Raw genomic sequence first — 13,556 nt, forward strand, 5'->3', positions numbered from 1 at the left:
CGCAATAAGTACGTAATATATTTGGAAAAAAAATGCATTACATATGTACCTATTTGCAATCTACAAATTTGAATGTATACAAGATTTAAAGTTGTATTCATAGTTTTTCCATCTTTATCCAATTTGTTTGTTACACAGAGTAAAACATGAAACAAATAATACAACTCGACTCTGTATACACAAACACCTGTGGCGACATATCATGCTTTTTGACATGCAACTTGAAGCTGTCAAAAGGTGCTTGTATACACAAACAGTTTTTAGCAATTAAAATATGTCAGTTTTCAAAACGTTATATACAATGTAGAAAATTTAACGACTAAATCAATATAAACATTCAACAAAATATGGTCTTTCTATTGGTTAGATACAATTGAAGGTCCTAAACTCCTTTTATACAGAGTTAAAAGTAAATAATATATTTCACCCCGAGGAAAATATAGTTACAAAGTAAAACTTTTATTTAAGAAAAATATAATAAAGTAGGGAAACAAAAGTATCTCACAAATGTCTAAAGTAGGCATATGTTTTAGAAAATTGTTCCCGATAAAGCAACACGCAAAAATAAAATCATCGGCTATTAGTTAAAAAGGGGAATTAGGAATTCTGATATCAAATTCCAGGTACTCCGATAAAGTCCAAATGTTGAGAAGCTGCACAGAAGAAAAAAAAAAGAAATAAAAAGAATCTGTTCATACAATCTTGTGATGTGGTTCCAACCGATAATCGATTCGCCAAAGAAATAAGGTGGAAACCAGATTAGAAAATAGAGAGATAACAAGACTTAATTCATATCTTCATTCATAACTTAGATTGAATTCACAAAGCAAATAAATAGACTTACAAACTGTTACCCTACTAACTAGATAACTACCCACTAACTAAAGAAAACACATAAAAAGTGAGTGTGTGCATTGATATTCTTGATACATGCAACGTGGGTTGGAAGGCACGTAACATCTTGTTAACTGAAAATGTCACACAAGATTTCAAATCTCACTCAAAAACTTTTATTTCTTCTACAGCATCAAACATCCCCTTTACACTCACATCATCACCTATTTTTACAAATTACTTTTCTAATAACTTTATATATATTAATTTCAAATATATTTAAATAGATTATTATTTTATATTTATTATACACTTAGAAGTTTTAGAAGTAGATAAAGAAATCCAAAAAAAATGCAATGAATAAAACATAAATCCTAATAAACTTGTTAATGCATGAATATAATAATATGGATCATTCGGAACATATATCAAACTTTCCAAATTGAAAGTAAAATATATATGAAACTAAATGCCAACAAAGAAAAGAAATTAGACTTGTAAACATTTGGATGTACTAATGATGCCGAGAATTCGTAATATCCAATGAACTAATATGTGATGAAATGTCAACTTTCCCGTATTTAGAAATTTTGAACTAACGATTAGGCAACCAAATATCTTCTGGTGTAGAGAAATTTTAGCATGGTTCCTTCATTTTCTCAATATATATATATTAGATTAGATGTCCAATTAAGTTGTACATTAGTAAAAAAATAACAATAATAATAATAATAATTAAGAAGCAAAATGTGTAATGAAAACTTGGCCATCATCTTCCTCCTGATAGCAGCAACAATGGTTCAAGACACATGGGCTCGAACAAGTGGAGATCTTCTAATAGAAAAAGAACAGGTTCCGGTAATTAAAGCTGGTGGGGACCCCCCAACGCACGCTGTCGGAGATGATAAAAGATGGGACGTGGGTGTTGATTACAAAGCTTGGGCGGCTTCAAAGGACATCAGGGTTGGAGACAGATTGTGTATATATATTATTATCCTTTATTTATGCATGAATAGTTTGTTGGTTTATGGATACGATATATATTTGTGTAGGCTTTTATGTCTTCAAGTAAGTAAGCTAACTAATTAAATTGTTTTGTCATTGTAGATTTTGGATACGATAATACCAAACATAATGTATACATAGTAAAACCGAAGCAGTTTGAAGAATGTTCTACAGTCGACCCTATAGCGTCTTATATACCAGGCTGTGGAAGTATGGCTATTGCTGTAGGCGCTCCGGGAGACCACTATTATATCAGTGGCGTTGGAGACGATTGTAAGAATGGCATGAAGTTACACATTACGGTCAAGGAAAAATAAAACAATAGTTATATATATAAATGACACTGTTTACTTGTTTATGTTTTAATAATTGTTGGCTAGAGCCAGTTTGGTTCATATTAGCCATAAAACTAGCTAGCTTCTTGTTCTCATCAGTAACTATATGTAATTAATAACTATATGTAATGTAAGTCAAATAAAAGATAATACAATAATAATGAATTTAAGATTCATCATGATTTGGTGTGTGGTTATGATTGTTAGGCTTTGTTTGTAGGTGAGTTATGGTGTGGTGTGCAGTCATGTTTGTATGGTTTTCTAGTCGGGGTTTGTTAGTAATAGTGTTTTCTACAAACTAAGTTGGTTGTTTTTTTTTTGTAGTTTAGTTGTGTTTGTGTGTTTTTCTAGTGTACATGATGTTGATAATAATAATGCATGCTTGTTTTTGTTTGTCGTAACGAGTTAGTGTGTGATGTGATGAGTTAGTTGATGTGCTTGTCCAAAACTAATAGTTTGTTATTGGTTTGGTAGTTCGGAAAATACCAAGAAAAGTATATACTACCAGTTTGAGATCTGTCGATTCCTGTAACTGTGTTTAATTTATCATAAGAGTTTTATCTTAATGAAGATAATGGAGAAGAAATCCCCGACTAATGCGTTAAGTTTGCTGATCAAGAATCAAGGTGTGTTTATGTTTTGGCTTGATTTAACTGTTATTCATAAAACCCCCCAAGCATCCTAGGGTTTACGGTATCGATTGGTTTAGCAAAGGGGTTTAATAATGTTGTAATGTCATATAGAACACACTATTCTGGTTTAGATGTGTGTTGTATTATGAATTAAAACTCATCAATTGTTTATGTTTGGGTCGATTGGGATAAAATGTTGATCATGGTAGTCTATGTGTTGATGGTAACCATAGTTGTAGTGTGATTAGTTATGTTTTTTGTGATTTTAGTGATTTTGATTTTGTTGTGTTTGGTTTTCGTAATAGTTAGTATTGATTTTTGTAGTTTAAAGAAGCTCAAGAATAAAGTATAACATAGGTTTGAGAAATGACGAATGTGACAAGCAGGTTCATAAAGCAATTAACTTCAAAGGTAATAATTATCAGTTTATGATTTTAGGTAATAATTATGCACCTATAATTATCATTATAGGTGCGTAAAGTAGATATGATTTTAGGTAAAAGATTGTTAACTTTTCTTAAATGTGTGTTTTATAGATAAATAAATGGCAAAGAATACAAACAATTGGGTCGGAATAAACTAAAAGATGTCCCAAAAACCTATAGTGGAGTCTTTTTTTTTAAATGTAAGACTAAGGTATAGACCCGCGTAACACGCGGGTGGAATAACATGCCACTAAACATAATCAATTCAAACATCCGTTTAAGGAAACATAATACTTCTTCATCATTTGGCACCAAACTGTTATATATTTACATTGCCTCTAGATTCAAACTTCAAAATTACAATAACTTAATTTAAACCGAACTATCAAAAGACATTAACAAAATAACTTCTTTGATATTAAAACATCATCAAAGTCTTCAAAAATTATAACAACACAAACTTCCATTTCCTAAACACCTGAAAATTTATAAAAACAACATAATATTCAATTAAATATAAAGTTAACATAACAACATGTTTAATAATTACTAACATCTAAACATTACTAAAGTTGTTATATAGAGCCAACAAATCTAAAGTTCATAAATATACTTATTAAGAAGTTTAAAAAGATGTTGACAATATACTACTTTAATTAAATCTATCAACCATATCTAAAGCATTTATATATTACCTTATACTTCATCATCGGACAACAAACTTTCGAGATAATCATCAAAATCACTTTCATAGTTTTCACATTCGGCTAACCAGTTAACCTTCAAACTCACCTTCCTTTCCAACTCAAGATGTGCAATTTCTTTTCTCGGATTAGACAACTTCAACATATCATTCTCACCTCCCTTCAAACTCACCTCCCTTTCCAACTCAATATGTACATTAGAAGAGTAGACATTCAAAGTTGTTGATAGAGACACGTTCTCCTTATTAGATTGTAAACGCGTTACTTGTGTTGATAAGGGAATATTTTGCAAAGTGTCGAAGATCGATTAACTGTGTCATTTTACATATTACACATAAACATGAGAAAGAAAAATTGATAACAAAAATATATAGTGAACAACATTTTATTAACATACTAGGGACACAAGGATTAAAGGAGGAATATGTTGTATGCGGATAAGAATTTGGAATATTAGATAAACCATGGATATTATAATGATAACCACTAACGGGTATATTAGAACCACCCAAATTAAACAATTTCAACGTTAATTTTCATTTAAAATTGATTTTTAATAAAAATTTATAATTTAATAAAATTTACATACTTGCGAAGGGGTTACAGTTTAAATGATATGGTAGAGTGACAATCGATGTTGCTTGATAATCCATGTAGTTTGTATTATTAGAAATGGTAGACAATGGTAAACGTTGGCTTTGGGCTACATTTAAACATATTAAAAATTACAATATGAACATCATTGCTTAGTTAAAAAAAATATATAAACCAGATAAGTATACATAAGTGGGTAGAAACAACTTAAATTTTAGTGCTACCACTATTACTTAGCTTATTTTGAGAAGATGCAGATCCTTCCTTTTTTTGTTTCTTTTTGAATGTAGACATCTTCAAAAAATATAGCAAACAAATCTTACACGTGAGTTAAGCCTACATGACTGAACCCTACGATAGAAACATGGAGTCGTATAGATTAAACCTTCTAAACACCATTAAATAATATCACTTAAAATGTAAATCAATGTCATTTAGGAATACCAGAATCAACTATATTCAAATAAAAGGCAAATAAAAATTTAACATCTATTGTGTTAAAAAAACAATTTTCTCTATATATATATATATGGATTTTGATAAACATCACATTCGGCTAAATATATTTATATAGATGAAATTGAAAAAACAAAACTGTAAAATATGTATTTGTGAAAAAAGTAAATTTATCAGAAAATGATTGTTAAAGATTATTATTTTGTATTTATGCCAAACGTAAATTGATGACATGGTTTGTATAAAAAAATTATACTTTCAATAAAAAAATAGATTGTGAAAAATACTTATAAAATAAAAATGAATGATAACTTTTATAAGAACATGTCTAAAGGAACGATGCTTAATGTAATTTATATATATACTTAAAAGGAAACCATAATATAAGGCTTATATTAGGGATAGTTTATTTTAGAAGGTAATATGATCAACATTATAAATAATTATAGGGACGAAAATAAACAAAATATATGGTCTTAATATATGTTACTCTTTTATAATATTATTGTTAATTGAATTATGATTATTTTTCAATAATTAAGGTATAACTAATTGTATAAAATAATAATAATAATAATATAAGCTTTTTAATATGTTAATATTATTTAATATGCATGTTAATTGAATTATAATAATTTTCAATAATCAAAATATATTGCCTTTAGCAGTTGTTACATGAACGTCCAATAAGTTTAAAAATAAAATATTTTACTTTATTCATAATATTTAAGGAATGTATGTCAACGATTTATTGAATATGAAAAATATATTAATTGAATATCATAGTTTCCAAATTAAATGTTTAATGTTCTGTATAAAATGAATAAAAAATATTATAAATAAAAGACTTTTTTGATTAATATATACGTATATTACAAATATAACATAAATAATGATATACGAATTAATGTATAGAGCAATTATTTTATGGCATTCAAGTTAACCTTTTATATATATGTTTCCTATTGTACTTAGTCAATAAATATTAGAGCAAATAATTCTATTTGATAAATATATATAATTATATAATATACATACAACACAACTAATGGCATTCAAGTTAACCTTATAACAAATAAAATGTTATAAAGTCATAATTATTAGGAGAAACTATACATACTAAATCCACCAAAATAAGTCAATAACTTACATAACTAAAGCTAACACCATACAATATAACCGGTTAGCAAAGTGTACGGTTTAAACCTTAAATGTATCAAAATAAAAAACAACCAATGATAGAAAAGTTAAAAATTAACCAACAACATTAGTGAATATCAGCGAATGAGCACCAACGTTGTACTCGAAAACACCCAATGTTCCAAACTGAAGACCATTCGACCGAACAAAACTTAGCCAATGTCTAACCTGATACCTCTCATGAATACCATTGAGTTCAATAACAATTTCAGTGGCTATGTCAACACCATTTGGATTTATTAAAACCAAATCTGTTTCCACATCCAAGTTATTGTTCCGTGCAAACTCAACCGGCAAACGCTATAAAGAAAAATACAATTATAAAGTTATTTGTTTGACCATCCGTCATATGAAATTAAAAAGGTTGAATAATATCAGTTTACTTACCAGTCTATCCCATATAACCACTTCCAAAATGTTGTCTTCTTGAACATGATGAACAATAATATCCAAAACCGGGACATCAACATCTTCCATTTCAACATCAACTCCTATACATATATATTTAACTTATAAAGCTATTAATAATATAAACTGTAACAAAATATATAAGATAAAACAAAATGAAAAGAACAACCTTCTAGTTGGTTGTGTTGTTCAGATTCGTCATCACTTTCAATCTCTATAACCATTAGAACATAACTGAGTTCGGGATGGCTGGTTGGACCGGTGTATACCAACTCATCATTAAAATTGGCACGTTCAATACCACGGCTATCAAAAACAAACATTCTGAATGTCCAAGTACCTTGAAGACGTTGAAACACCAAAGAATCATTAACAGCAAGTTTACAATGCGCGGACATGTTTTCCCACATATCAGTAAAAGAAAATTTCGGAGTAGTCAGTTTGACGCACTGGATGATCAGATTCCATTTTAATCCGTAAATAGACTGAGCGATGATTTCGTCATACTTTCGTGGCTCTAAACTAAAGTAGCTTTTAATATGATCATCTCTCAATGGCTACAATAAATCAAAAAAAAAAACAAAAAAAAATTAATCCAACTTAAAAAACATTTTAAATTTTACAAAACGGATTGTTCAATATTTAATTTAAAAAAACTACACCGTTGCTTACAAGATATTTAAGAGTAGGGTAACGAACCACAGCATCAACAACCATGTCATAATAAACTGGATTATCTCTAACGTAAATAAAAGTCCATTCATTTTCGTTAATGGGAGAAAAAACCAAGACATCTCCAAATATCAAATGATTGTCTTGAACAAATTGATCCCAACCATTTTGAAAAACATAACGTCCGTTTATAAATTCAATTTGAATAAACCAATCTTTGTCTTTGTGAAACAATACAACCGGAACCTGGGTCAAAAATTCTTTCACAAAACTCAGCTAGAAGTACCTGAAACGAATATGATGCGTAGCATCCTAAATTTCATAATAATAATAATGGAGATTATGTTTGTTTAGTTTGTGCTAATATTTAATTAAGATTAAATAAAATAAAGAGAATGGACTTGGGTGGGATAGATGGAATAAGGGATGGGATGGGTCTTAGCCTCTTAGGTCCATGGGCTTAAGAGAGTATAAATACTCTCTTAATCCTCTCTAAAACCCTAAATCCCTCATTCTCATCTTTTTAGCCTCCCTACACACTCAAAACACACACACAAACATCCTCTCATATGGCCGTGACCGAGAAAGGAGATCCAAGACCAAACCAAGCTTTAATACTTGAAGATCTTGGCTATACAAGCAAGATACAAGATCCTCATTGAATATCAAAGCTAACTGTAGCCTAGAAACGTCAAAAGGTATGTTCTTTACATATAAAGGTTATGTTTTTACGAACGGTTTGCCCTAGAACTTAGACCTAGATTAGATCGGGTATAGATGAACCATAAAAAATGCAAACTTGATGTTTAAAATGGTCTTAACGAACTCTTGGACATAAGCAACCGAGAGTTTGGGAGAATAGGTCGTGTAAGACCTGCGGAAAGATGCATGGTGGTGAATGCAAGTGGAGTAAGGGATCAGATGTTTGTTACAAGTGTGGTAAGGCTCATGGTGGAGAATACAATCTTGGATCGAATTCTTGTTATAAGTGTGGAAAGATGGGGCATTATGCTCCAAATTGTACTGCAAAGCCCGCATGTTACAAGTGCGGTAAGACGGGTCATTTTGCTAGGGAATGCACTGATTGTGGAACTGGAGGGAGCGAGAAGAAGGATGCTGAGCAAGGGAGGCCAAGGACCAGGGCCTTCATGCTGACTCAAGAACAGGCCAAGCAGATTCTAGATGTTGTGATGGGTACATTTCTAGTAAACGGTATTTCTGCTTCGGTATTGTTTGATTCAGGTGCGAATAAGAGTTTTGTAGCTACAACATTTAGTAATATAGCCAAAATGAAATGTTGTCGTGTGCCTAAAACTTTTATAGTAGAAACCTCCAGTGAAACCACTGTAAAAATAATGAAAATGGTTAAGGATTGTAAGATAGAGTTAGAGGGACATGAGTTCCCTGTTACCCTGTATGTTATGACCTTAGGAGGGTTTGATGTAGTTTTGGGAATGGATTGGTTATCTGAGTTTGAAGCTCAGATAGTGTGTAAGAGTAGGATAATAAGGTTAACATCCTTGGATGGTAGTGCGGTGATGGTTTACGGTGATAAAGAAAGTTCAGGGCTAAATGTCATTTAGATGATAAAAGCTGAAGGATTGTTACGACGAAGGTGCGGTGCCTACCTGGCGTATGTTGTCAAAGCTACGACAGAGACGAAAGAAATGAAAGATGTTCCTATCGTGTTCGACTACCCAGAAGTATTTACTGAGGATCTTCCGGGGTTGCCACCGGAGCGAGAGATGGAATTTCAGATAGATTTAATACCGGAGCCCAACCCGTCGCGAAAGCGCCTTACCGTCTAGCGCCATCCGAGATGAAGGAATTGATGTCCTAGCTGCAAGAACTCCTCGACAAAGGTTTTATCAGACCAAGTGTTTCCCCTTGGGGCACACCTGTGTTGTTTGTTAAGAAGAAGGATGGAAGTATGAGAATGTGCATAGGTTATCTTGAGTTGAATAAACTTACGGTGAAGAATAGATATCCATTGCCACGGATTGATGATTCGTTTGACCAACTGCAAGGATCGAGTTGGTTCTCATGTATTGATCTCAAATGAGGCTATCATCAGCTAAAGGTGAAAGAGGCAGACATCCCTAAGACAACATTTCGGACAAGGTATGGACACTACGAGTTCCTCATAATTTCATTCAGTTTAACGAATGCTCCCGCAGCATTTATGGACATGATGAATAGGGTGTGTCGGCCGATGTCGGATAAGTCAATTATCGTTTTCATTGATGATATATTGATTTATTCCAAGAGCGAGCCCGATCATGCTGACCATCTGAGGAAAGTTGGAGGTTCTGAAGAAAGAAAAGTTGTATGCTAAGTTTTCGAAATGTGCGTACCAGTTGCGAGAAGTGCAGTTTCTAGGTCACGTGATCAATCCTGAAGGGATTACCATGGATCCAGCTAAGATTGAGGCGATAACAAATTGGAAGACTCAGCAGAACCCGACTGATATACGAAGCTTCTTAGTGTTGGCTGGCTATTATAGGAGATTCATCGAAGGCTTCTCCAAGATAGTTGCACCGTTGACTAGTAAGACCCGAAAGTCGGTAGTATTCAGTTGGAGTAAGTTCCAAGAGGAAGCTTTTGAGGAATTAAAGAGAAGACTCACGCAAGCTCCAATCCTTGCTTTACCCTATGGTGACGAGGATTTGGTTGTTTGTACAGTTTCTTTCGCATCGAGGGTTAGGTTGCGTGTTGATGCAACGAGGAAAGGTTATAGCTTATGCGTCCAGGCAGTTGAAAGTTCATGAAATTACCTACCCAACGCATGATTTAGTGCTAGAATGTGTAGTGCATGCTCTCAAGATATGAAGACATTATATGTATGGTATTAAGTGTACTATTTACACGGATCATAAAATTTTAAAGTACTTCTTCGAGCAGAAAGAGATGAACATGAGACAGAGAAGACGGTTAGAGTTGATAAAGGACTAGGACTGCGATATCAAGTACTATCCAGGTAAAGCTAATGTGGTAGCTGATGCGCTAAGCCATAAGAATGAAGAAGTCATTGCAACAGTGAAGTCATACCAATTGATCATGAACTCAAGCCTTTTTGAAGAAATCATCAAGGTGGAGTTGGAAGTGCTGGTAGATGAGAGACTAGTGAAGAAAGAAAGGATTTTCAGTCAGCAAGATGAGTTGATGGAAAACACTTATGGTGTTAAGACTAGGTTCGACCTTATGTGGATTCCACGCCACGGTAATCTTAGAGGTTGAATCTTGGACGAAACTCATAAGTCAAGATATTCCATCCATCCGGGATCCACTAAGATGTACCAAGACTTGAAGAGAGACTATTGGTGTCCAGAAATTAAGAATGGTGTGGTAGATTACGTTAGTAAGTGCTTAACTTGTTTACAAGTTAAGACAGAGCATCAGAAGCCTTATGGGAAAATGCAGCCTTTGGAGTTACCAGAATGGAAATGGGTACACATCACCATGGATTTCATAACTAAGCTACCTCGTACAGCTAAGCATCATGATACCATTTGGGTGATTGTTGACCGTTTAACAAAGAGTGCTCATTTTCTGCTTATACGAGAGGCTATCTCGTCAGAAACGTTAGCAAGTTCGTTCATAAAAGAGGTTGTGACTAAGCATGGAGTGCCATTATCAATCGTGTCTGATAGAGATACTCGCTTTACTTCGAGATTCTGGAAGAAGTTCCATGAATCCATGAGGACAAGGTTGAACATCGGTACGGCATATCAACCTCAAACAGATAGGTATTCTGAAAGGACGATCCAAACCCTTGAGGATATGCTAAGTGCTTGTGTTTTAGACTTTGGAGGAAGCTGGGATTATCATATGCATCTGGTAGAGTTCTCCTATAACAACAACTACCATTCCAGCATCGGTATGCCACCGTTTGAGATGTTGTATGGAAGACGTTTTAGAACTCCTGTATGTTGGGGAGAGATTGGTCAGAAGGAGCTTGGAAGTTTGGAAGTTGTGCAAGAAACCTCTTCAAGGTTCGATCATGTCAAGACAAGAATGAAAGCTGCTCAAGACCGTCAGAAGTCGTGTGCTGATAAGCGGCGACGACCAATCGTGTTTAACGTTGGTGACATCGTGATGCTCAAGGTCTCGCCTTGGAAAGGAATTATTCGTTTCATGAAGAGAAGAAAGTTGAGTCCAAGGTACATTGGACCGTTTAAGATTGTAGATTGGGTAGGTGAAGTGGCTTACAAGCTAGATTTACCCGAAGAGTTAGAAGGAATTCATCCAGCCTTCCACGTTTCTCATCTGAGGAAATGTCTAGCTGATGACACGTCTCATGTGCCATTGGTAGATATTGAGGTTGATGAACAGTTGAACTACATTGAGAAACCCGTAGAGATAGCTGATCGCAAGGAAAAGCAACTCCGTCACAAGGTTATACCCATAGTGAAGGTGATATGGAAGCATCGCAAAGGATCAGATGCCACTTAGGAAGCTGAGGAAGAGATGCGCAAATTTTACCCTGAATTGTTTTTGTAATAGTTAGGTTTCGGGGACGAAACCTCTTTAAGGAGGGAAGACTTGTAACATCCTAAATTTCATAATAACAAATAAAGGAGATTATGTTTATTTAATGTGTGTTAATATTTAATTAAGATAAAATAAAATAAAGAGAATGGACTTGGGTGGGAAAGATGGAATAAAGGATGGGATGGGTCTTAGGTCCATGGGCACAGAGAGTATAAATACTCCCTTAAACCTTCCTAAAACCCTAAATCCCTCATTCTCATCTTCTTAGCCTCCCTACACACTCAAAACACACATACAAACATCCTCTCATACGGCCGTGACCGAGAAAGGAGATCCAAGACCAAAACCGAGCTTTAATACTTGAAGATCTTGGCTATACAAGCAAGATACAAGATCCTCGTTGAATATCAAAGCTAAACGTAGCCTAGAAACGTCAAAAGGTATGTTCTTTACATATAAAGGTTATGTTTTTACGAACGGTTTGCCCAAGAACTTAGCCCTAGATTAGATCGGGTATAGATGAACCATAAAAAATACAAACTTGATGTTTAAAATGGTCTTAACAAACTCTTGGACATATATGGATCGTATGAAGAAACCCTAGATCTAACCCAAGAACGTTTAAATGATAAAGGTTCAAGCTTTACGTATGGACAGGCTAGGTCTTAGCCGAAAACGGTTATGTAAACGTTTATGGGATAATATCATACAAAAATAGGGATAAAAAGGTTAAAATATAATGAAATAATGATAAAAAGGAACATATGGCAGCAGGTCATTCGAATACATTCCATATATCCGAATACATTGGTTATGTTCGAATACAATGGGCATGTTAGAATACATTAAGAAATTTGAATACAATGGACATGTTAGAATACATTGAGAAATTCGAATACAATGGACATGTTAGAATACATTGAGGAATTCGAATACAATGGACATGTTATAATACATTAAGAAATTCAAATACAATGGACATGTCAGAATACATTAAGAAATTCGAATACAATGGACATGTTAGAATACATTGAGAAATTCGAATACAATGGGCATTGTAGAATACATTATATGGTTCGAATACAATGTGTGAGTTCGAATACGTTATATGTTTCAAATACAAAGTACACAATTGAATGCATTGGCAGACTCGAATACATTGGCATGCTCGCATACATTGTGACTCGATTACATATCCATATTCGAATACATTATGACTCGATTACATGTCCATATCCTAATACAATCATGGACTCGCATACATTGTGCCATTCGATTACACCTGGACTCGAATACATCATATATACTCGAATACAATAATAGCCTTCGAATACATTTAGGGGACTTGAATACAACAAATGGTTCGATTACATCATGTATTTGAATACACTAAATTTGCATACAAGATTGTATTCTAATGGACAAGTAAAGAAAGAAAGGAAGATTTTACAAGTGTGTTCTATTTGAGCATAAGGGTATTAGAATACAAAGTACTCGAATACATTAGTGTTTAAGTGTAAAATTATATTCTAAGTAAATTGTATTCTAATACAAGGCCATGCTTATGAATACATTACCTTATAAAGCCATTAGAATAGACCAGACTTAGTCATTTTGGCTGAAACTTGAATAATGTGAATAGGACAAATATTGATACATGTAATTAATGTACAGTTATCCGAGCACAGGTAAAGAGAGGAATAACGAGTAACGGAGAACATAACAGGATCCAGGTGAGTTTCTAGCCCCATTTCCTTGTTATGTTTTCAGGCTGTGTGCAAACTCGATGTGATAGTTAAT

The 13,556-nt window shown here is 33.4% G+C and overlaps 1 pseudogene; it reads left to right on the plus strand.

Annotated features, from left to right (window-relative positions):
* The first annotated feature begins 1,629 nt into the window (after positions 1-1,629).
* Positions 1,630-2,156, plus strand: LOC143529610 (mavicyanin pseudogene; annotated as a pseudogene).
* The last annotated feature ends 11,400 nt before the right edge of the window (positions 2,157-13,556 follow it).

Source organism: Bidens hawaiensis, unplaced genomic scaffold (genome assembly GCF_021521415.1).
Source record: "Bidens hawaiensis isolate Kalapana, Puna unplaced genomic scaffold, B.hawaiensis_p1.1 tig00000636_1, whole genome shotgun sequence".
Taxonomy (NCBI): Eukaryota; Viridiplantae; Streptophyta; class Magnoliopsida; order Asterales; family Asteraceae; genus Bidens; species Bidens hawaiensis.